The sequence below is a fragment of the Mauremys mutica genome, chromosome 6 (genome assembly GCF_020497125.1).
Source record: "Mauremys mutica isolate MM-2020 ecotype Southern chromosome 6, ASM2049712v1, whole genome shotgun sequence".
Lineage (NCBI taxonomy): Eukaryota > Metazoa > Chordata > Testudines > Geoemydidae > Mauremys > Mauremys mutica.
This window is the reverse complement of record NC_059077.1, coordinates 62344226-62370572: the sequence shown is the minus strand read 5'-3', so window position 1 is coordinate 62370572 and position 26347 is coordinate 62344226. Positions and strand designations below refer to the sequence as shown.

The window sequence follows — 26347 nt, the reverse complement described above, 5'->3', positions numbered from 1 at the left end:
ACCCAAACTCCCTCCCAGAGTCTGCACCCCGAATCTCTCCCCATGCTCCAACCCCGTACCACAGTCCTGAGCCTCCTCCTGCACCCCAAACCAATCCCTGACCCTACCCCAGAGCCTGAACCCCCTCCAGTACCCCAACTTCCTGCCCCAGCTCAGTGAAATTGAGTGAGGGTGGAGGAGAGCGAGTGATGGAAGGAGAGGAGATGGAGTGAGCGGGGGAGGGGCCTCAGAGAAGGGGCAGGGCAGGGCAAGGGTGTTTGGTTTTATGCGATTAGAAAGTTGGCAACCCTAATTCAAAGACTGGCTATATTTCATAGTCTGGAATTTAGTTATTACCTGTTTGGAAAATAAAAAGCTACTGAAACTCTTTGGCTGCCCTCATGTAATCCAGTTTGGTAATGCTCTCTTTTGCGAATTAACAAATACCTAATAGCACAATATAGGCGAAGCCAGTTTTCCCTGCACATGCAGAACTCCCATCTACATCATTGTGTATAATGAAATATAACTGCAATGATAACCATAATACACCCTCACACCCCTAGTTTGCCTAGGTTTTAATTATGAGAAAAAACTTTGTGTCTACTATACATACTAACACTTCAGGTAACATGTATTGTTGGGCTAACTCTGCTGAACTCAATGCGATTGACTACCTGTGCCAGCGGCAAATTTCATCTTTTGTGCACTTGTCCTTCTGTAAAATAAAAACCACTTAAAAGCTCCTTCATGTCCCCCCTTTGTTTATGCTCTTAGAGATGTTCTATTCTGCTTTATTTTATTCTTACAGAGAGGAGAAACAGTTACAACTGCAAAGAACACCCATGTTTTCAGGGGGCAAGCCTACACAGAAAAGAGAGTTCTTACTCTCACCAAAGAAAGCATAACTGCTGCTTTACATGAGGCGACTGGCAGCCTAGGACTGGAGATTGCAGCTTCCATCAGAAACCTCGACACTCAGGATCTGTGAGGAAAGGTTGGCTCCATTCCAGTTTCCACTCTTAATGCAGAGTTCATTTATAATAGCATTACATTTAAATTGTGCTGTAACAAGTTTGCAATGGGTAGTTTAATACAAAAATGTTAATGCTGTTGGTAGTAGCAGGTTTAATGAAGGGGGCCGAAGGTCAAAAATTTTTCACCTGCTTCTCCTCATTAATCATAATGCACTTTAGATATTTTGACCATATTCATGGTTAATAAAAATTATGAGCAATCAGTGAATGACCCTTTAGTTTTACGCAAATCATGTGTAATATGTACATTTTAAAAACAAAATGGATATTAAATGTATTTAGTAAAGATGTTATTTTTATTTTTTTACATATAGCCTTGTAAATTGTGTTACTCTTTCAAGGAGCTATGGAGCCACATCTTAATAGCTTTTAACACAGTGAAATTATATCAAACTCATTCACCAAAATCCTTTGCCTACTTTATTGGCATTAGTAATTCTTATTAATAGCAATCATAATAATACTTTGCATTTGTATAACACATTACACCCAAAGATCTCAAAACATTTCAGAATAGTTTGCTAATTCATCCTGACAACATCCCTGTGAGGTTGGAAAAGGATATTTAGGGATCACTTCACCCATCGGTGAAATACATCTGCCTCTGCAGTGCAACACAGCAGATGCTTACCAGCTCTCAGCGGAACAATACTTGAGGTCTTATCCTGTCAGGTGCTAAGCACCCTCATCTTATTGGTTATGGGCTGTTTAGTATCTTGCAGAGTAAGGCTGTTAGTGCTTTTGGAGAGTAAATAAATTAGTGTAAATGAGGTCAAGAGACATGTATGGATTTCTGTAGAAGGCAGAGATTGAAAAAGTAGAAAGGTGGAATTAAAATAGGCTATAAAAGGGCACGTATGTAGGCCAGATGGCCTTTACTTGTTACTGAAATGACTTTTGCTGTAGTGGTTGTCACTGCTATATTCCATTCCATTCCAATGCAATTTTCACACTAGTAATTTATCTGTTACACCATCATCTTGCAAACGCTAACTTGACTTGTTAGCACATGGTGATATCTATTGGTTTACAAATGGTGTGGTGTGATGAGTCACGTTTCTAACAAGTGCATTAAAAACAAAATGTGTTGTCATTATGTATACATGCAACACAGCTATTGTAAATGTGATTTTCTGCATGAAGTACAGTAATGCTACAGACAGTGTTCTCAAACTATTCTACTTTGTACTGGCACAGCAGCTCAGCCAAAGAAGCCCCACACCGTCAGAGTCATGCCGGTTTCTCTGGGAGAATTTTAAGGTACGAGGAAAAGAACTACTCTTAACTAAACACCAGAAATATAACAAAAAGAGTTTCCTGTCTTGGAGTTTCTTCTAACCCAGATACATAAAGTCCAGTCTCAGGTTGTTCAGCCATTTGGCAAAGCAGCCACGTGCCCTGCTGAGTGACACACTTTCCTGCCAGGTGCAGGTCTGATAGTATTTTTTTAAGAATGGAGTCATAGATTTTGTGCAAACTCCTCACCCTTCTCATATTTTGCCCCCATGTGGGCTGACCCCTTTGGTCTAGACTCTGCACTAGCCTCTTGAGAGAGGCTGCCCAAGGGTAAGTAGGAAAGGATGGTTTTAGATCACCTTTACTCAGTCTAGATTCTGAGCTACTCTAATTTATGGCAACCTCCTAGGTCTGCCTATGAGCTGTGCAGCAGTCCAAATCCCCAGAGTGCTTAGACACTGGTCCTCCCGCTAGTCCTCACCCCAGTCTGTCCTCCACACCACTTACAGCAAGGCTTGAGAGGAGAAGCAACTTAGGGTCCATTATATAATCTCTACGTTGCTCCTGCACCAATGGAATTCTACCACTTACTGTTCTCAGGCAGTCCCTAAACACCAATGCAGTGTATAGGGGCCTCAGCAGGGGGCCCTTCAGTTTTCCAGGCCTTTTTTAGCTGCCATGCCAATCTTTCCCCACTCTCGATCATCTACTGCCTGCCACTGAAAGCTCTGCACAAGGATTCGATGGCAGGAGTGAGAGAAACACCAATGGTGAGAAACAGATGTGACCAGATGAAAGGCAGAAAGGGGGCTATGAATAAAAGCTGGGGAGAAGAAGAGTATCCAGGTGTTCCTCCCTCCTCTTATTTTCCCTAAATAACTTCCCTGACAGCTGTTCTCCATTTTCTGTTATTCCGCATCTGCTAAAGCACTTCAACACAAATCATAACTTTAAGAAAAAAAAAGAAAGAAAGACTGTAAGAGGACAGCCACTGATTCTTTTCAAAAGAGAACAAGAAATACTTTCTCCCTCTGACCTCCCAAATCAATGAGCAGGAAATAAACAATGTCACAGTGAAGAGGCATTTTCTTGATTCTATTTCAATCATTTTTTTTAATGTTGAAAATGTGTGTCCTGCTTTGATCTTCCCTCTGCCCCTCCCCAAAACTGTGCTCTGTACACTTGATAAAATGGTGTGTATTATTAATAGTCCTTAACTGACTGTTTAATAAAAACCTGTAGTTTGAAACTGAAGCAGGTTACAAAAGAGAAGGAACTGAATGGCTCAGAAAGCTGGGTAATTGCATCTACTGCTTTTCTCCTCGAGGTGACAAGTTCAAATCCACTTGAGAGTGATAATGACTAAATGTCACTACCATCCAGTTTATGGTTGGGGTTTTATATTAAATGAATTTGGTGACGCAGGTGTCCATTCCATATCAAGAAATCCACCATGACTGGTGTGAGTTACAACTGCTGGCAGTCTCGGTAGCACGGACAAAGAATTAATGCACTTGGGAAATAAATCACTCTCAGCTCAGAGTTTAGGCACAGTAAGGGGAAGCTTTCACTGTGGCCCTCCTTTCTGTAGGTGAATAGAGGGCTTCCTTCTTCAGGGACATTATAGCATCTTTTATACCACTAAATTCTCATGTGGATTATTTAAAGGTAACTTACAAATGTAATTAATTGATTATCATAAGAATATTCCTATTGTATGAACTTTTTAAAAATTAAAAATGTGAAATCAAATTGTTATAATTTTTGTTTTTTGTCTGTCTGTCAGAATGTTCAAACATCTTGAATTGAGTCCTTAATCATTAATTCTTAAGTGTGACATAAAACTGCAGCTGAATCATGACTTTATGTCTAACACGCATGGCGGTGTAACACTCCCTCTTCCTCAACTGAGTTCTCAGCATAACCCCACCACCATCACCACCAAATATCACCATTCTAAATTCTCAGTTTCTTCTCTGGTCCTTTCAGTGCACTTTGGCTTTGGAAGTCAAATGGGCAGCATTTACTTCTGCAGCAAAGCAACAGCCACCAACCTATATCTGGAGAAGAAGAACTAAACATAGTCTGCCTCTAAACTAGAGATAAGCAGATATGATCCACCAAACTCCTGCAATCCACCAAGCTCCTGACTTTAATCCTCTTTTATTTATCCCTGTTAGAAGGCTCCCACCACTCATTCCTCCATCCATTCCCCAGAGCCAGTAGTGAACCCTTTCAGCGTGGAAGGAGAAGATGGGCAACTCCACAGTATCATCCCTCTTTCTTAGACTCTGGTGAGACCTCTGTGCAGTGTGGGCTTCATGCTGGGGAAGGGAGTGTGAATTCATCTGGCCAGAGGTTGGAGTGCCAGGAAGAGGTGGGGCCCTACAGAAACTAGTCAAAAAAGATAATAAAGTCTGCTGGTCTGTTAAAGTTTTTTACAGCACTCCCTGCTTCTGGGAATAGCCACTTCCAGGGAAGGCCTGGTACCAGGGCTCCCATGGAACCAATCTGCCTAGGAACTGGAGACAAGGAAGGCCAGTCAAGGGCCAGAGCCAGTGAGTAGGAAAGGACATCAGTAACTCCCACTGATTCCCAGGGGCCAGATGGATTTAAGGGTAGGCCCTATGGTAACTACCCCTCCCTGACAGGACAAAGTTGGGAGAGTGTTTTTCCATAGATATTTTCTCCCTTAGATTATCCCGTCTTGTAGGTTTCTCTGTGGGAGAGGATAATCGGGGCCCCAGTTTGGTGAGCATTGGCCTCCTAAACCTAGGGTTGTGAGCTCAATCGTTGAGGGGGCCATTTAGAGATCTGGGGCAAAATCAGTACTTGGTCCTGCTAGTGAAGGCAGGGGACTGGACTCAATGATCTTCAAGGTCCCTTCCAGTTCTATGAGATAGGTATATCTCTATATGTTAATTTCAGCCTTCTAGGCTAAGAGTATGTCTACAATGCAGTGTAACATTGTAGTGTACAATGCAGTGTACAATGCAGGGTCTGAACTCAGGCTCAAGTCTAACCCTCCTTCCACCTACACACAAATTGTACTAACTCAGGGCTTGGACCCAGGGTCCCAGGACCTCACAGGCACGGAGGGTCCAAGCCTAAGTCAAGCTGGGACCAGGGTTCAAGCCATATTGCTTTGCAGTGTAGATACAGCCCCTCTGGACTCATGCTCTGGGAGAGCACCAAAAGTATTCCACAATCCCATGGGCTGACTTCCTTTGTCCTCTGGACACTCAAGTTTGGAAGACAATCAAGTTTTCTCACATTGCACCACTAACAAAGGGCTAGAGCAGCCACATTTTGAGAGGTCGCTAGGAAAACTGGGCTATGGGTGGCTGTACTCAGGTCAGCATAATGCCATGTAGAGACTGGAGTCTAAGGTTGAGACACAGGGTTCAATAATTCATAACCTAGGATTTCAAATGAGTGTAGATGCTCAAATCCTAGGTTAACAAACCCAAGGTCTGCTAACTCAAGTTCTACTAACCCAGGGTTTGTATTGCAGTATAGGCATACTCTAAGAGGAAAATTTTACAGCTGATGCACCCAGTCCTACTATTTTAGACAACTATGAGTACCATAGGAAAATGGCTTTGTGACAGGTGTATTTGCCCCACACTGGAGAAGAAGGGGTTAACCCTTCATTGTGGGCGGAGGAACCGCCCCCCCTTGCCACTGCTGAGCATGCTCAAACTGAAGCCTCAGTATAAAAGGGAGCAGCCCAGCTTATTTGGGGTGGACTGCTGAGGAGAGAGGATGCACATTGCAGGCTCCCTCCTGGGAGCTGCTGGAGCCTCAGATTGCAGAGGCCAAGCCCCAGGTGGTTATGTGACTGCCTGCTGAAGCCCAAGAGGGGATGGAGTCATCAGGTTTGCAAGCCAATGATCCCAGAGGCCCAGAAGGCTTGTGGACATTAATGCTGGAAATCCAGGTAGGAAGTAACCCAGGGGAACTAGATGTAGTTTCAGTTGTGGAACTGAGACAAAGGCAGTGTGTTTCAGATGGATCCCCACTTTCCTAGAGTGAATCTGTGTGCTGCTATCAGGGCTCTGGGTTGGGATCTGGTGGAGCAAGGAGGGCCTGGGTCTCCTTACCCTGGTTCCCCAGTGATTGTTAGGCCACACAGCTCTGACTAAGATGGGCAGCCATATTGACTCTGGCCACTAGGCCATGTGACCCTGCAAAGATGGGCAGCCATATTGACTCTGGCCTCAGCCATGGGGCTATAACACCCTTCCCTCTGCCCCAAAGGGTGATTGGGTGTACTTGCCCCACAACAGGGTACTACAAAAAACCACAGAATTCATACATCCTAGGGCTGGCTAGGGGTACCTACTTTATTTCTACCAACGAGAATTTTAGTAGTCAAAAGATAAAGAAAACACAAAACTGACACCTTCAGTGATCTGTAACAAAAATCAAAAAAATTAAGAAGGAAAATGCCTTCCATAAGCCAACATGATCAAAACCACTGTGATGCAACATGACATTTAGGGCCAGATTTATCAGACATTTAACAAAGATTTTTCTTTTGTAACTTACATTTTAATCAATTAGCGACATTCTTTTTCATTAAAGGTTGAAAGCAGATAATTGGGGAGGATTACCTTTTTACTGTGTTTAATATATATATATACACACAAACAGATGTTTCTGGAACACAAATTAAGTTCAGATAAATATTTAAAAGGATCACAGCACCTAAGCTTGTGTATTGCTATTTGTTAAATCTGTGCAATAGACTTCCCTGCTTAGACAACCTTATACAGGGCTGGCTCCGGCTTTTTTGCCACCGATTGCGGTGAAGAGAAAAATAAATAAAAGCTGCAATTGGCGGCACTTTGGTAGCTGCTCTACTGCGCTGCTTCATTCTTTGGCAGCAATTCAGTGGCCTGTCCTTCCCTCCGAGAGGGACTGAGACACCCGCCATCGAAGACCCAAACGTGCCACCCCTTCCATGGGCTGCCCCAAGCACCAGCTTGCTGCGCTGGTGCCTGGAGCCAGCCCTTACCTTATACCTTAAAAGTAGGGCTACCAACTTTCTAATAGCACAAAACCGAACCCACTGCCCTGAGGCCCTGCCTCTGCCCTGCCCCTTTTCTGAGGCCCCAGCTCCTGCTCACTCCATATTGCTTGCTCTTCCCCCATCCTCGCTTGTTCACTTTCACCAGGCTGGGGCAGGAGTTGGGGTGCAGGATGGGATGAGAGCTCTGGCAGGGGGTGCAGGCTCTGAGGAAGGGCCAGAAACGAGGGGTTCAGGGTGTGAGAGGCAGCTGTGGGCTGAGGCAGAGGGTTGGGCTCTGGCCTGGGGGTGCAGGCTCTGGTATGAGGGGTTTGGAATGTGGGATGGGGTTCTGAGCTGTGGCAGGGGACTGGAGCACAGGTGGGGGGTTGGGGTGTGGGATCCAGAAAGGAGTTTGGGAGTGGAAGGGGGATCAAGCCCTAGGTTAACAAAGCCAGAGTCTGCAACTCAAGTTCTACTAACCCCTGGGGCGGGGGTTGGAATGTGGGAGGGGTGCAGTCTCCGAATGGTGCTTACCTCACTCAGGTGGCTCCTGGAAATCGTGACATTGTCCCCTGGCTCCTAGGTGCAGGGGAAATTGGGGGCTCTGAGTGCTACAGTTCCCATCCAATTGGAGTTACAGAGCCAGTGCCCAGGACAGGGGCAGCGCACGGAGTTCCCCCAGGCTGTCCCTCTGCCTAGGAGCCGAGGGACATGGCACTGCTTCTGGGAGCTATGCAGAGCTGGGTAAGGAGGCTGCCAGTCCCGTGCCAACTGGATTTAACAGCCTGGTCAGCACACCAGAGCCACCAGGGTCCCTTTTCAACTGGGTGTTCCGGTCCAAAAACCCAGATACCTAGCAACCCTAATTAAAAGATCGGACAATGAGAATTTTTGGAATCTGAGCTCTTTTGAAAATCTGGCTCTTCATCATTAAGAGCACAATCCTCTGAACATTTACTATCAGATGACGTCCCATTGAAGTCACTTGGAATATTCATGGTAGTAAGCCCTATACTTGGTAAACTGGAATTGTTGGCAAAATTAACATCTATTTGTTACCTATGCCTCTGAATCCAGATCAGCATGTCAGAAGAATGAAAAGTGGGTTATTTTTAATTTATCTGTTTTGGAAAATAGATATAATTAAAGCCTAGAGCTTATGATGAGATTCAATGGTGCCCTTCTAAGATTGTCTACATTGCTGTTATGAGTATGCCTCACAGAGCATGCTAGCTCTGCTTAAATTAGTGCATGAAAAATAGCAGCGTAGCTGGGAGTAGCACAAGCAGCAGCTTGGGCTAGCCATCTGAGTACAAACATGCTCCCAGCTGCAATGTAGACACACCCAAAGAGGTGCAGCCCTGAATTCGCAGCCCAAGGGAAGACATGGCTAAGGTAGCTTTAAGACATGATCCTGGGTGCTCTGGGGGCTGGAGACAACCTTCAGGGCCTGTTTGTTACAGAAACCTCCTCCGGCTGCCCTATAGGCCCCAGCACTACTTGGAATCATAGCAGTCCTGTGTGTGGCAGCCCCACCCTCGCACACATCCCTTCTGCATCTAACCCCACCCCTGGCAGGCTCCCATTGCTAGGGCTTGCAGGAATGTTTTCAGAAGGCAGCCTAATGGCTATTCCTCACAATTACAGCTGGACATGGGGCTTTTAGGGCCTCTTTACAGGTCTCCTGACTTTTTGCACAGCACACAAGGCTTGAAGCAAGGATAAGGAGTTCACGCAATAGATTAAAAGAACTAGACTGAACAATCGAATCTTCTCAGTACTTGAAAATTTCAAAGCAGAAATATTCATGGTACATAATCTTCTGCCTCAATTATTATATCCTTTGATTCCCAATGCTACCAAATTTGGCCTGCTAAACCCAGGATTGTGAGTTCAATCCTTGAGGGGGCCATTTAGGGATTTGAGGCAAAAAGTTGTCTGGGGATTGGTCCTGCTTTCAGCAGGGGGTTGGACTAGATGACCTCCTGAGGTTCCTTCCAACCCTGATATTCTATGGTGCACTTAATCTCTACTCCCCAGGGGAAGTGCAGTTCTTGCTAAAGAATTCTTAGGTCAATGGTATAATATGAAAGGTAAGTGAACTTTCAGTGATTACTTGTAGTTCAGCCAATAGTCCTACAAGGTTCAGATTTTAAGAAGGAGCAATACCTGAAACTATCAAAGTGTAAATAGAACTCTTTATTGACTCTACAATCTTAAAGTTTCAAACATATTTTAGCTTTGCAAGAATGAACACAATGACAACTTGTTTTTCAGAAGAAACTGAAAGAAAGCTAACCTTAAAGTTGCCCTGAGTAAACTCTGCTGTAGGATCAGACGATGCTCAGAAAATTTTTCTAGAAACCTTTGAATGCCCCTTGAAATGTTAAACGTTTAGGGTTCCTCAGACATGTTTCTCTCAGCTCCTTACAAAAATCCACGGAGCAATGTTTGTTCTTTTCTGCAATACCTGGCCAGTGTGCACCCTCTAGTGGTAAATATATATTTCTAGGTATTCAAGAGGACTCTGTTGGCAAGACTGCAGGGCAAAATGCACATAGCAGCACTGAGCTTTTATTTAACATACTTGTGTCTTTACTTATGTTTTATAGTTCTACTATAGTTCGTGCCATACAATAACTGAGCACATTTAGAAGAGGAATTTTTAATTAAGGTCGCAATACTTTAATATAAGTAGCTGGTCGTGATGGTATTAATGTGAAGATAGTGTGTGCTTTGGTAAGAATGCTGCTGTAATGGAGGTCACAGACTCCATTTCCACACTAACACAATATTGGCTCTTCTATAATCAAAGAAGAGCCTTTTTTAGTCACTTTTCATCTCAAAGCCCAGAACACTGTGGTGTAGCTCCATTGGATTCAGTGGAGTTATGCTGATTTACTTCTACTGAGAATTGTAATGTAGCAGTTAACCTCTTTTTCCTTATAGGAAAAATCTTACACTTCCACATGAAGCTTTTTTTATTTCCAGAGTCTATCAGGCATCTGAGATTTTTCTCTGCTATATAGCAATACAATGTAATGGTCTATACAACCAATTTAGTAATTAGTGTTTATACAAATATTTACCAACTACTTCACCTTCCTTAGAACATTCCCACATTCTTGTTCCAATCAGTGCAAATGCATAACTTAAAAATCCTTATCTGTTTTAAACACAGCTAGAGATATTCACAGAGTACATTAACTTATTTTACCCTAACTTTTTTCTCACCATCTTCTAAAAGGTCTCTTTATAGTAACAATTAAAGTAGAAAAAGCTTTCCTATAGCAAGTACTCTTTTGTGTCTGTTTTTAGCTCAACAATTTACATAGACATTTTAAAAACAGAATATATGTTAGTGTTTCCCGTGAATACAGATTCTAGTGCAAAGGCTCAGATAGTATAGACATCAGATTGTGTGAGTAGGTGTGTTTAGATAGTGATACTAATTACAGATGGTCAGTGTCTCACTAGTTATATCAAATATATATGTATATTGGTTTTTTAACTGTTTCCCTTTTTCCCACCTTAATATTTCTTGTCTCCTGGGGGACAGGGAAAACAAACTTGATAAAAGTCAACTAACTACATATGTGCCAGTCATCCCTTTGTTTGCATGTAGTATCCTGTTCCACCTTCCTTTGCCTGTTCTTTGTCTTTTTAAATTATAAGCTCTTCAGGGCAGGGGCCATCTCTAAAAATGTGTTTGCACAGTGGGGACCCCGTTCTGACTGGATCCTCTGGGCATTACTAAACACAAATAATCATGCTGAAGGAGTCAGATTCATAAGTTTATTAACAGATCAGACACTTATCCAGGTTTTGCTTTAGCAAAGCTCTGATAATACTGACCACTGATTTTGGTTCATACCAATTCATAGTCACCCATATCATTGGATCCTATGATCCCTTTCACCCCTACAGGAGATAAACACCTAAATTGTTCCATAACCACTAAAAGAAAAGTCATTCCTTTACCATCTATTGTTTATCCCATAGTACTGCATAAAAATTGTATCACATTACCACTCAGTGCCCCATTTCTAAGCAAAGGCATCACTACTCAAAGGAGCCTGACCTGGAAGATGCTGAGCACCAGCATAACACAATGTTCTTTGGGCACCATGACAATTCCACTGAAAGAGGCTTTCTGCTCCCTTGAAACAGTTAAGAGTTCTAGCAAATTAAATCAAAACACAGAATACTCCTTTTCCAGCTTTTATTTTTTACAGAAGAAAAAAATTACATCAGCACCTTAAAGAGAGACTAAATAATGGGGGGTGCATAATTTTTGCTTTACTTTACATTTCTGCCTTTTAAACTCCATTTCAACTCAATGAAAAAGCCAACAAATATAGATTTAATTATGCAGAAAAGATGCTTTAACTGCAGTGCACATTCAATACTCAAAATCCAAAGAAAGCAGTTCTACTTGAAATGTGTACAAATCAATTCATTATATTGATTTGGAATGAGCTGTGCTTTAATTTAAAACGTAGATTACCACAGGCCAAACTTGATAAAGTCAGACTTTTTGAGGCCAGTAGCTTCGTTTTGAAGATGACCTGAGCCTCTTTATGAAATGGTGACTTGCTTGGCTTCCCATTTTACTTCTATAAATAGCAATCACATACAAACCATCAGGGGCCTATTACACTGTTTATTTACCATTCATAATTTTTAACAAAACTTATGTGAAGCTGAATTCAAGATGAATATTAAACTTTAAAAACCTGCTGACACCTTGTGGAAAATCACCTTGAAAGATTTTCAATTTAGAAACTATTCCTCTTGTATAGTATGCAGCTGTTACACTTCTCTTACCATACTCTATTACCAATTACTAAGATAGGGCTAGATCAAGGCATAGAAACTATTAGTCCATTGCTAGACCTCTGGCTTCTGGAGTTAGTTGATAACATTAGAGAATCAGCTTTCAGTTTTTAAAAAGGAATTTTAGTCCTCTTGGTTGTAACTTATAAAAGGGATGTCTGCCTGTGTCAGCAGACAGCATGAGACGTCAGGTCTGAGAGGAATGAACTGCCCAGTGCATGCCAAAGGGTGTTAATTCTATTCACAGTGGTGTAACTCAATCAAATTATTCCTAGTTCTCACCAATGTGAGATACCCATGACTTTCCTTGTGTATGCATAGAGAAGCAAGAAAAATACATCTTTTAATTAAAACAGAAATGTATTTAATTCCCATGCATGTAATGAACCAAGGCTATAGACAGATGGTACATGTACATTGCACCCAAAAAAAGCCCAGGGCAGCATGTCTCAGAACTCAGGTCAACTGACTCGGGCTCCTGGGGCTCACTTACAGGGTTAAAAACAGCAGTGTAAACATTCAGGCTTAGGTTGGACCCAGGGCTCTGAGACCCAAATTTCAGAGCCCCAGCTCTGATTATTTTTGATACTTCCTTTCAGAGTTAACAATCAATTATACTTTTAAAAGCAAGCAAGGAATCAAGCTTGGTATTTTATAGATACAGCTGATCAACAATAACTTGTTGAAAGAACTCAGGATAAGAGTCTTGTTAGGTGCATATACTTTCCTTATCAGTGTACATTTTCAGCACTGAATAACTTTTGAAACAACTGCTGTAACTAGAGTCTAGTTAGTCATTTACTAAGATATCACATGACTTTGGCTCTATGCAAAATAAATTAACTCATTTCTGGATTGAGCTGTCATATTCCCAGTCCTGGCTGATTACACAGACACACAAGTTTGCTAGCACTGCCACCTGCTGTTGATATTATTTTTGGTTTTCAGCTGACTAGTTTTTGAACACCAATATTGCATTGTTAAACTGGCCTAATCAATAAGGAACAAGCATCATCTATATTGATTTTTTTTCAGACCTTTTAAACACCACTCATTGTTCCAGATTCCACTGGCAGCGGCTATGTGACAATCTTTGTCTCTCCTGTTTTTACAGATGATTAAACAGAAAAAACATATTAAAAAGCCCGTTTTCTGGTACTTGTAATTTTATGTGGTTCTTGAGTGTTTGTGTGTAAAATAAATAAATAAATAAATAAATAAATTGTGTGTATAATATATACATACATACGTGTGTGTGTGTATATAAACAAAAATTAAAACTTTTGAAGAGTAAAGTAAGGCCATAAATAACCCTTAAATTATAGAAATAAGACGTGACTAAAGCCAGCCCTGATAAAAGTAAACAAATATATTAGGAGGATATAGTAGGATTTTTATTTCTCAGGCCATGTCATTGGATTGTTAAACTTTTTAATGCTAATGTAACACTGAACAATTCATGCAAGAAGTGCACTGTATTTAAAAGTTAAGCTGAAATGCCTCTTACCCACCTAAACTGAGTTTGAGATTAATAGTTTCCCCTGCACCATCTATCCTGAGTTCTTATTTTAGCAGAATATTGCCTGTATCAAGCCCAGGGGGAAGGGACGAGGCAGCAAAGGATACCAAGATGCCCGGCCCACCTCATGATAGCAGAGAGTCACAGTTCCCCGCAGAGACTCCCGTACCTTCTCCCTCACGCAGAATGAACAGTGCCGGCACATTCAGTTCTGTGAATACGGCCCCTGCCTAAGGAGCATGCACTGGGTGTGCTGGAGCTCTTACCCGCTTTCATGAGCGGTGGGTGAAGCTGCCGCTTGGGGAGGCTAGCTCCCCAGCCCACTTCTTCTGCCTGTGGCCCCACCCATACTCCACTCTTGCTCCACCCCAGGCCCTACCCTACTCCACCCAGGCCCTGCCCTTTCCCCACTGTCTCCCTTTTCTCTTCCCTCCCCCACCCTGCTCACCCCCTTCCAGCCAAATCCCTGAACCCAAATGAAGCAAATGACATTTGAAAAAACACTCTTCTGCAATTTTTCTAAAAAAAAATGGAGCATGTTTTCCACTGCATGCCAGATGGGTGAAGAATGGACATGAAGGTACCTAATTAAAAGCACTAAACTTGGGAATAAAAATGTCAGTCACAGGTTTTTTGATATGCCCTGAAATTTGTCAGATTTATTTGCGAAAACTATGTAGTAAGGGTGAGTCAGCTGTCTTGCTGAATACAACATTAAATATTATGGAATACATGATGCAGCTCTTCTGTTTTACATTTTCTTAATCAGTATTTCTAAGTTGATTTTATATTTTAAATGAACTCAAGCCTTCATAAAGTAATCATTTCAGACTACTACATATTTAACTCACTGAAACAAAGACATTGATTTAAATTAATCAGAGGTTTAGACATATTTATGAAATTTCACCAACTTTAAAAAATGACAGGTTTCAGAGTAGCAGCCGTGTTAGTCTGTATCCGCAAAAAAAACCTCTCTAACCACTCAGTGGCAATTTTGCAACAAAAAAACTTCAAAAACAGACTCCAAAGAGAAACTGCTGAACTTGAATTAATATGCAAACTAGATACTATTAACTGTGGTCTAAACAAAGACTGGGAATGGTTGGGTCATTACACCAATTGAATCTATTTCCCTATGTTAAGTTCTCCTCACTGACCTTCTATGGGCCATCTTAATTATCACTTCAAAAAGTTTTTTTTCCTCCTGCTAACGATAGCTCATCTCAATTGATTAGACTCTGCCTGTTGGTATGCATACTTCCACCTTTTCATGTTCTCTGTATGTATAAATATCTCCTGTCTGTGTTCCATTCTATGCATCCGAAGAAGTGAGCTTTAGCTCACGAAAGCTCATGCTAAAATAAATTTGTTAGTCTTTAAGGTGCCACAAGTACTCCTGTTTTTTTTTTAAATATGTTTCCAAAGATTTTTAGGCATACCAAAGGATTTTATATCTTACTAAGTACTGATTTTGCTGGAAGTTCTCTTAAAACTATTTCATCAGATAGTCAGGAGTAAAAGGGAAACTTTGTCCAGCTATCTGGAAGAAAAGGGGTGTTGTCCCTTTAAGGGCTCTCTTCACCAGGGGAGCGGGGAGTGAAGGGAGAAAAGGATGGACAGGAAGACCTTGGAAGCAAGTTGTGTGTGGTTTTTTTGTGTGGTTTTTTTTTTTTACTATAGTAATTAAAATGTGTATTTTAGATAAGGGTGGTCTTTTGAAGGATTTACTTTAAAAACTATGGCTTTGGCTACACTTGCATTTCAAAGCGCTGCCGTGGCAGCGCTTTGAAGTGCTAAGTGTAGTCAAAGCACCAGCGCTGGGAGAAAACTCTCCCAGCGCTGTCCGTACTCCACCTCCCTGTGGGGAATAACGGACAGCGCTGGGAGCGCGGCTCCCAGCGCTGGGGCTTTGACTACACTGGCGCTTTGTAGCGCCGCAATTTGCAGCGCTGCAGCAGGGTGTGTTTTCACACCCTGCTGCAGCGCTGCAAATTTGTAAGTGTAGCCAAGCCCTAGGTCTGAAGATCCAAGCATTTAAGGCTAAAGATGATTATGCATCTAAAAATCTATGCAAGGACTTTTTTTTTCAGAGATGTGATTTTTATAGTCTTCACCAACTCACTAATGAAATATTTTTAAAGCAAATTTTAAACTAAGGTCCTGCCGACTAACATGTTCTGAATAAATATTACAGTAATGCACAACTTTTGTCAGTAAATTCAGAAACTGACAGTATATACCTGGAGGTTGGCAAATACCTATTAAATGGCTTCATTACCACTTGAATGGCTCTTTAACAGTTTCAGTATTGTGCTAATAGGTCTGGAAGGCTTTTCACTTTTACATTACTAGATCCCCTCTGGAGTAAGAGTCACCAGGCTGCAGCAGCCAGCTGTGGGAGCCTACAGGAAGGGTCAGAACAGGGATGTGAAAAGGCAGGGGGGACACTAAGACCCAGTGGTGCCCCAAATTTTCAGGTGCCCTACGCAGCTGCATATGCTACCTATGCCTAAGGACAGCACTGTATTCAACCATCCTCCATGTTTGTGGGGAGGAGAAGGGGCTTCAATTGAAACAAGGAAATTAAGTACAATTATTAAAATCTGTGCATTAAAAATATTTTTGTCAGATGAAGTAAAAAAATTTACTTCTGATTTCCCCAGCATCACTGGCTTAACCATACTGTATCATACAGTAGCAATTTTTTTAAAGGACACTGTAGTAGAGTCCATTGTATATCTCTCATCCGTAAGCTTCTCAGAAAAATTATTTTTTTTAAAAATGCTGTTGAATCTTTTGCACCCATACAACTTGATATATGCATGGACAAATCAGGTAACTGTGTAGCTAACTACTCATTTGCATGCACAATTTCCCATTTTTGCCTCCAATGTCAGCCTGTATGCACCAATGCAGGCATAATATATACTTGCATACATTTGTAATTGCACTCACTGGACTCTTCTTTGAAAATTTAGCCTATGTTATGTATTAAGGCAATATAGAGAACAATGTAATACTGTTTTAGGTTTACCTAGTACATTCATAAACTGTATTAGGGCAGTATTAAATTTGCTCAGCTAAGCAATCAGAAGTCTAGAAATACAAAAGCTAAGAGTACTATGCAAATAGTGTGGGTTTGTTTGGGTTTTTTGTCCACCTCTAGCAGCTAGATCACATATAGAAGTTATGAATCAGCTACTGTATCCAAGCTAGCAGTGCTGATCCTTTAGCTCTAGCAGGAGAGGCGCACGTTTTTAGATCCAGAGAGCCCTGGTTTGACCATCAAGCACTATTGTCACAGCATAATTATGTTCCCCTGTGCATATGCATTACAATACAATGTAATTGTAATCATATTCTATTATCACTTTTACAGCAAGATTTCAGAGTTAACACAAACCCTGAATAAGAGACCACTTTTGTATGAGTCACAAGTTGATTGCTGAACAATCTAACTGCTGCATCATCAAGGATAGCAAGGTGTTGCAGTTCACCCACCCATCTAATTGTGCCCTCCTCCACCACATGCTTGACCATCCACATTGCTGCCCTACAGTCACATTGTGAAGATTAGACTGAGCCAAATTTCTGCATCAGGCTGCGGACTGGAACAGCCAATTAAGCCTCATCCACAGTCTGCATCCCAGGTTGGAAACAGGGTGGATGTAAATTAGGGGTCAGAGCTGAACTCCAATCAGGAAAGGCTGAGACTGGCAATTTTGGGTGAAGCAGACTGGGACAGAAGAAGAGCTCTGTGTGTGGCAGAAGAACCAGGTCTGAGTGTGAACTTTTGTGTTGGGACTCTGATTGTTTGAACCATTTGTTATTAAACTAGTCCTAGGTGGGGGCACTGTTAGCCACAAATTAGACTGTGTGGAACTTGTAAGGAGCCTGCAAGAGGGGGCTAACACAGGAAGCGTGCCTGTGAAGTTACCCCCTACCATGAGTGTGCAACTAGAAGGTAGTTAACCTTGATACAGAACATTGTTGCTAGAACTGGAGGTGCAGCTGCACCCCATGGTTTGAAGTGGCTTCCATCATATACACGGTTTACAGTTTGGTTAAATGACTCTCGGCATCCCCGCTATAAAAATTGTTCCAGCACTCTTGGTACAGAGAGTAGTGGGGGGACTGACTCACATCCAGTATGGGGGATTAAGTAAGCATCCTACCCTGCACAAGCACATAAGGCAGCTCAATGAAGCCTTGAATGGTGTTCTAGAAAGTGACGGACTACAGGTTAAATCATCATACTGAATACACTTAGGTGTATTTCATAAGAATCCTGCAGCAACAGTAATATAATAGGCAACACTCAAATAATGAAAATCACTTTAAAACACTATAAAAAGACAGCTAATTTCCATCATAAAACACCTAACAGTTGAGGTTGCATGAGGCAAATGTGCATACATTGTAGAGGAGCACTAGAATGTATGACAACGCTCTGAATTTGCTAACTTATGTATTTATTTAGATTTAACAAAGTTACCCATACAAAAAGTTCTAGGCACTAACAGTTATTTAAATGTCTGATAACATAATGATGACCACCTGCTGGCATGCAATACTGATATACAAATAACATATAAACTCCACTAGCAGCTTAAAGATACAAGTAACACATTAATTCAGCCAGCCAGTAAATCAAGATTACAAAAAAAATCTGATACTATGATGACAAACGCAATACAAGTGGATAGATATAAGTAAAGTCTCTATTAAATGAGTAATAATAGTATATGATAAATTATAAAACCGCATTTCATTCACAAGTAAACCTTACATTGTTAGCTTTGAAGATTAATTTTTGCTTTAGTCACATTTCTTTTAATTTTGAAGGCTTATTTTTATTGTACACTATAACTCCATTTTTGAGAGCTGCTAGTAGTTCTTTTCTCTTACTTCAATGTATAACTTTACTCTTTTATATGTAGTACAATTACAAGCTACAATTTTAGCACTTCCTTTGTTTATCAATATTCTCTAGCACTTTCCATGTTTTCAGTTGCTTATAGATTTCCCAAACTTTAACTGCTTGGGCTAAATTTTTTTTCCATGCTGGGTGTCTGTCTCAGGCTGAGTATTTTTTTGAAAGCTTCAGCCAAAACAGTTCAGCCATTTATAAGAATGAAGCTAAGGAAAAATGTTTTGTAATGCTGTGACATTTTTCTTCGAGAACCTTTAGTGCCCCCATTTTTTTGGAGCAAGGATGGAAGGAGGTGGACCTCCTGTTAAGAATGTGCCTCTTGCTGTTTCTGTGAAAATCTGCCAAATTTTGGTCAAGTTATGCCTTTGAAAAAAATCTCAGTATGCACACACAGAGAAACTTTGCAGAGTTTAGCAGCTAAACTCTCCAAAGAATCCATGCACACTGAGCATCCTCCAGCCCCTAACATGTCCTATGTGCGACCAGACTACATGTGCCATCCTCACAGAGTGAGTATGCTCTAACCCAGCGCTACAGGGACAAAGCTGGACTTTCCCTGTAATTGGTGCTCCCAGTTGCTTCAGGCCAGGATGGGGCCAGGCACTAGAATTAAGAGCAGGAAGACTGTCCCTCCTCTATCAGTACCCGGCCCCCCTTTCCTCCTCCACACACCAGCAGGGACCTACCTGACTCAAATGCACAGGGGACAAGAGCTGGATGGGGAGGCAGTGAAAAAAAGATTGGGACACAGAGCCTGGGAAAACTGGGGAGGGAGGAGAGAAACTGACTGGGATTTTGCAGGGGAGACTGGGAGCTGGGTGGAGGGGATGAAGGGAGACTGGGACTGGCTGGCCAAGGATACTTAAGACTGGGAGCCAGGGATGAGAATCTGGGATCTGGCTGAGCAAGGGTACTGGGAACCAGTAGGGGGAGAACACTACCAGGAGTGGGAAGGTGAGAGAGATCTGACAAGGAGCTGTGGTGGGGACTGGGACTGGCTGAGTAAAGAGTCTAGGGCAAGAAACCAGGGAGGGGTGAGCCTTGGGAAAAGGAGCTAGAGAGGGGGTGACTGCATGAGGAATCTGTGGAGGCTTTAAGTGGATTGAAATCTGTCAGAGAGGGACAGAATCCACTTCTCTGCACTAGCATTTGACTGCCTTAACCATGAGACTCTCTCTCTCTGCAGTCCCCTGCCCATTATACTACGTACGCATGCTACAACTTCTACAATAAATGAGGCAGGAGTCTTACAGACAACAGCTTTTTTTTCACAACACAGTCCTAACTCGTCAGGGCAGAGTTCATATGGCAGGGGTTGTTTGGAAAAAATAGTCAAGTCATTAAAGACTGCATCATAATGTGAACACACAACAAAAGGGCCAAGTTAAGGTTGTACAGACAATCTTAATTCTGGCATTTCCTAACAGTTGAGTGCTTGACTATGCAACCTTAATAATCTTTAAATATAGTTTTGTGTGTGATACTGCAAATATTGAGTATTCTAATAATTTATGTAGGTTACTGATACGATTAATACTGTAATGAGAGGTGCCACTTTCGGGAAGTAAGTAGACTATGGTATCCGAACAAGTACCCAGAGAGAAGAGATGGTATGGGAGGGAGGGGCTATTAGAAAGGGAGCTTGTTCAGGTATTAAGGAAGGGCAAGGAAGTTTTAGTATCCACCTGCTCTCTAATTTTTGGCTGATGTTACAATACTGGATACCCTCATGTGATTGGAACTTTGCAGCCAATAGTCATGCAAAAATTGGATATTTATATTGGTGTTGCTGTTTATTAATGGGTTTGTCTTTTACCAACTTTCATGCCAGATGCTGATCCTCTACATTAAAACTTCAGCACTTGTACCTACTTCCTTTTAAGATAACAATTCAATCAAATATGTGCAAGTTTTGGGGTTAGTTTTGTTTTATGCTCCATTCAAACTATTTATTAATCCTAATCTTTTTAGGAAGATTAGAAGTGACCAGCCCTGCCTAAAATGTAGTGCCTATAGAAGTCAAATCTATTTATTATTATTAAATAGATAAGACAGTCAAAAGGCCAAGGTTTCGACACAGCAATGCCTTTCATACAAGGAAACAAAGAAATAACCAGCTGAAATGATATTTGATTGTCTATCTTGTCAAGAATGGAATGTCATGGTTGTGTCAAAGCTAACAAAAAGCCTTCCATTAATACCACTTAGTTGACTGAGGGAATAAGCAGTTTTATTGAATACATCCAACTTTGCTAAAAGGTCTTCCACTGAACTAACTGAAAATCTCTAAGGACCTAATCTGAACTCAGTAAAAAGATACCTGTTGTCTTTAGTGGACTTTGGATCAGGCCCTACATGTCCTATGCCAGCAAGCATCAGTTCTTAGGATGGAGTCTGTGGGGACTGTGTCTACTTTGATTATAGCACAGTCATGGTTAGAAACACCGAGAGGATTATTCTGGGGCATTACAATCACTATTCAAGAATTCCAGTCCGATCATACTGATTTCCACCTGCCTCATACAGCCTTAAATCCCTAGGTATGCCTTACAGTTCTGAGCTGAAGCCAAAGTGTTAAAAGATTAATCCATTATAATGCACTGTACAAAAACCAAAAGGTTTGGCAACATACTCCTTTCCCAGATCCATCATTATTACTTTTCTTCACTTTCAATGAACTTGTAATGAAAGCTGCCTTTTAGCCTTCACCTAGTGTGGTAACCCTTGGGGAAAATGAGTTGCTGTAAAAGATGTTAAAATGAGGTAATAAGAATGCAATACAGACCCAAATGCGGAACTGGCAAACCTTTCATAATTTTGCAGCTGTTTCAGAATGAGTCTGAATAACTTCAAAAGAAATTTTTGTCTGTAATCTGACTCCAACTCAGACTTTATTCAGGCTAGGATGTGATTTATTCATCTTTTCCTCTATTTTTTGTTAGACAATAAATCACATTTCACGCTTTTTCTAATACCAACTCTGAATCTACGTAATCAGACATCACACAATTTTATATTTATTTATAAAACAAATGTGTTTTACCCACTTGTATGTATTGTTTCCTCCCTGCACTAGCAGAGGACAAGCTTTCTCTCCATAATTTGTCTGACTCTGGAGTACTGGAAGATAATACAGTGAAACTCTCAGGATTCCAGGTACCCTTCAATCAGCATGAAGAAATCTCTTTTTAAAAAGTTATTTCCAGATATACAATCCCAACATTTACTTCTGTGATTCAGCAACACATTACTATTCTCTAATAATAAATTAACCAGTACATAGCAATAGAAAATACATAGCAAGGCAAAAGCCCTGTGGTTTTAAATATTAAATCATCTGTCCCTACAGTGCAACAGGCATGGATTCCATGCACTGCAGAATGTAGAAGATGCAGAGCTCTCAATCACTGGGTGGAAGGAATTAATGTGCATTGCAGATACTTGCTCAGTAGAGGGTCACTGACTGCATTGCCTGGGCAACATTCCCTGCCAGCCAATTTAAAGAATACACTGAGCACTCACTACTCTTGAAAGGAACTGCTTTGTCTCTCTCCAGGTGAAAGATTAGGTGTTGCAATCACACTCAAGTCAAATTTAAAGGCAAAAGCATAGGAGATCCAAAAAATACATATGTACTCTGCTTTTGTGTGCATTCAAAGACATACATACAGTACTTAAAACTGCCTGAAAATATTAACTAGAGCTAGGAGGATGTAGCTGGACTAAGTGTAGGCTCTAGGATTTGTAATAGATGAAATCAAACAAGCTATTTTTGCAATATTTCTACCAGCATAGGACGTGTCCAATCAGACCCAGGAAAGAGACCCCTTCTGGTTTGGATACAACATAGAACCAAAAGTGTAGAGATGGGTGTGTAGCCAGAGATTTTAATCTGACCTCCCATAAAAATTCATTAGAGCGAGTGGGTAGTTTTGATTTTCCTGTTCATGTCCATATCTAATAATAGTAATAAAATTATTTTAAAGCCTAAACACATGATTAAATAACATTTTAAACCCTCATTAACACTCATACAAATATAAACAAAGGGAGTCAAATGTAAAAAGAAGTGGGGAATCAGAGCTTCACAGGGATAAGTATTTGGACTAAATATACTGACTCAATTTGAATATGGTAACTGAAGTGCCACAGTCAGTTTTGTAATACTTTACATTAAATGGATTAAAATATAATAAAGCCCCCAAAGAGCTATTTAGTCTAAATATTCAGAAGAAGAAATCAAGCCAAGTAACTGACATGAAGTGTACAACTCAATGATGAATTTATTGTATCAATTAACCTCAACATGTGCACAAAAATCTTTCAAGTGATGTTAATTTTGCTCCATTTCAGGCACATTCCTGTGTCATGGTGGCTAATTTATTAAATACACAACAAAATGAAATATCATTATCTATATAGCACTACTGTGGTACAGAGTATCAGAGGGGTAGCCATGTTAGTCTGGATCTGTAAAAGCAGCAAAGAGTGGTACATAGTTACGACCAGTATCTTAGCTGTTATAAAAATCTAACAGCAAAATCTGCCTCTCCCTCCCCTTCCCCAAAAGCTTATGATTTAAGACCCAAATCCTGCTACCTACCCCTGTGTAAGTAAGGAAGGCCCTTAATGACTGTACAATTGCCACAGTTCCTTTCTACTGGGGGAGGAGATTTGTCCATGGAGAGGTCATTCAGGGGAACTGTTCAACAGCAGTTCTCTTCAGCAAGACAGAATGGGGGAATTCAGGTAGACCATGGGAGATAAAGGTTCGGTCTGCAATTATAAATCAGGGAGGAGGTTCATAGGGCCTAACAGATTCTGATGTGCATTCCATACCCTTTGCGAGGAGGATTTCATACATGCAGCTTCCACACAGATCTATAGTCCAAGGCCTATTTATTCAGGCTTTGCCCAGGGGCCCAGAATATGGCACTAAGGCAGTTTGTCTAAACTGGCAACAGAACGACAAAACTTGTCTTTCAGAAGTGATTTAAAAAACACACACACACCCAAAAGACACAAGTTTTGCTGATGACAAGCACTGGTGTGAACAGCGCTTTGTCGGCAAGAGCACTCTCCTGCCGACAAAGCAAATGCAGAAACACCGCTCACTGGGGGTGGAAGTTTTTTGTCAGGAGAGCTCTTTCCTGCTGACAGACAGCGGCTATACTGAATGCCTTTAGCAGCACTGCTGTATCTGACACAGCCGTGTTGCTAAAAGCTGCATAGTGTAGACATAGCCAAAATAACAAATTCTAAGTATTTATTTAGAAATAAACTGAGACTGGGGTAGTTTAACATATATAGGTATATTAGCATGCACATGCAAGAAGAAAAATCCTAAAACACATAGTAAAATAAATTCAAGACTCAGATAAAATTACCATTGATATGAGTGATTTTTGTGTGTTTGTACCCTAAGAGAACATAAATCAGCTATTTTAAGAGCAAGAGAAATGTAGAGTCTCAAAGGTTGAGTGTTGAGGTATGAGTTCATTTAGCTATACTCCCATCACAAATGCTATTTCAAGTTGCCACATGCGTGGGATAATAAAGGTATAGCCAAAAGGAACATTAACAACTTAAAGCCTATTAAACTGTGCCTAATATTCCAAGCTGTAGTATTTGCTTGATACTGATGCTACTTTACTGACCAGTAGCAGAATTCAGTGCCTTGCAATACTCAGCAGGGACTTGAAAGCCTATCGGGCAATTGTAAATACTTAAACACACAAATTTTGAACTACTTAATATGTTCACTAAATCATTTATAATGAAGCATGTAACATTTAACCATTAATGTTGACTACTTAAATAATTTGCATAGCACTGGACATACTGCTCTGTAATTAACTCAATTATTTTTTAAGAATAAACTTTGCTTTTACATCTAGTCCTCTGTAATGTGAAGCAAGATGCCTAAATCAGATTTAGAAACCACTGCAATTGACAAAATCCCTGCTCAGCTGCCACCTAATCCTATAAGTGCCTAAACTCACTTGGCACCTAAATTTCCATTGTAAAAAATTCCTTAGGTGCCTACATATTTGCCCCTGAACATGTGCACTGCTGTCTCACTCTAGGTGTCTGGATCCCTATTTCCCCATTAAGTCCCACTGCAATCCAGGAACAAGGAAATATTGGCAGAAGGGCCCATCCAGCTGGCATATTTAGGGGCCACATACCAAATCCGGTCCCATTCAAAATCTAACCAAAGGAGAAGATGGTATCCACCTTACCACTTTCAGCCTAGTGGTTAAAGCAGTCATCTGGGACGAGAAAAACCTGGGTTCAATTTCCCTCCCTGACTGATAGGAGGATGGATTTGAAGAGCTCTCTCTCCACCTCTCATGGAGCTATAGCTATTCTAACGTTGGGTACTCATGATCTTTCCTGATGAAGCTGTTGTTCCTTGGATAAATACTTAAGAGTCATTAGGCCAAAGACAGTCATTAAAGAGAGAATATGAATCTGTACATTTGGGGTTAGCATGACCACTTGCAAGGTGTGAGATGCAGTGTCCAGTCCTCCTGCACCAGTGACTCTTATTATTTGTACACAGTGGAAGTTTTAACAGGAGGGGGTCTCATCAGAATAATCCATAGCTCAGTGGTTACAGCACTCTTTTAGAAGAGGAGTTTCCTACCTATTTTCTTCTCATAAGACACAAGGGAGAATTGACCTGATGTCCCAGGTCCGTGCTCTAACCACTAGTCTAAAAGTTATAAGGTGGACAGCAGCATCACCTCCTCCCGCCTCAGCCATTTTGTGTGGAGCAAGGCAGGCATCTAACTCATTCTCACAAGAAATGGCTTAGGTGCCTATATCATCTGACTTCAATAGAAGGGGTCCTAGTCCGTGGATCCCTAACAGAGACAAACACTTCCTGCCAGCCGCAACTTAGGTGCCTCACTCAGTGCAAGAGGAAGGGCTTGTCACACACCCCTCTCGCCAGCCTCTTCCCCTTGGCTAGTTGAGGCCGCTCCCCACCTAGCATGCTGGTTTCTGTTAAGCCCATTCTTAGTAGGGTTGCCAGCCCGCCAGGAATTCAAGATTATGTCACATGGTTAAATCTCCAGGAATACATTCAAACAAAACTGGCAACCCTAATAATTAGGTGCCCAACTCTCCCCATTCATTGCATGGGGGGAGCCGAGGCTCCCAACTCAGGCTTTGCAGCTAACAGGGCCGCTCCTCTGAGCATTATGCTTAGAAAACATCAGTGTTGCAACCTCCAAGTCCCTGTGCGGATCCAGGCCCCAGTGCCCGGCACCTAGTGCGGGGCAAGGCACAGGGCTGAGCCAGGCGCCATGCGCACTCGCCAGCGGGCAGGGCGCACATGGCAGGACCGGGCCTGAGGGCACAAACCAGGCTCGGGGCAGCCAGGCTTCCGCCCCCGGCCCTGCACTAACCAAGCTCGAGCCGCCCGAGCTGTGACTGAAACGGACTCGGGGCAGGGCCGCCCAGAGGATTCCGGGGGCCCGGGGTCTTCGGCGGCGGGGGGCCCTTCCGTTCCAGGACCCGCCGCCAAAGTGCCTCGAAGACCCGTGACGGGAGCCCCCCGCCGCCGAATTACCGCCAAAGCGGGACCCGCCGCCGAAGCGCAGCCCGGTCTTCGGCGGTAATTCGGTGGCGGGAGGGGGGTCCCCGCCGCGGGTCTTTGGGGCAGTTCGGCAGCGGGTCCCGGAACGGAAGGGGCCCCCCGAAGACCAGGCTGCGCTTCTTCGGAGGCGGCGGCGGGTCCGGGTCCCGCCCCCGCCTCTTACCCGAGCGCGTATCCGGCGGGG

At 42.0% G+C, this 26347-nt stretch overlaps 1 long non-coding RNA gene across 4 annotated transcripts in view; it reads right to left on the bottom strand.

Annotated features, from left to right (window-relative positions):
• LOC123372716 overlaps nucleotides 1–26347 on the bottom strand; it is a 159214-nt gene that overhangs the window by 125212 nt on the left and 7655 nt on the right. The gene's annotated exons all lie outside the window — the stretch shown is intronic.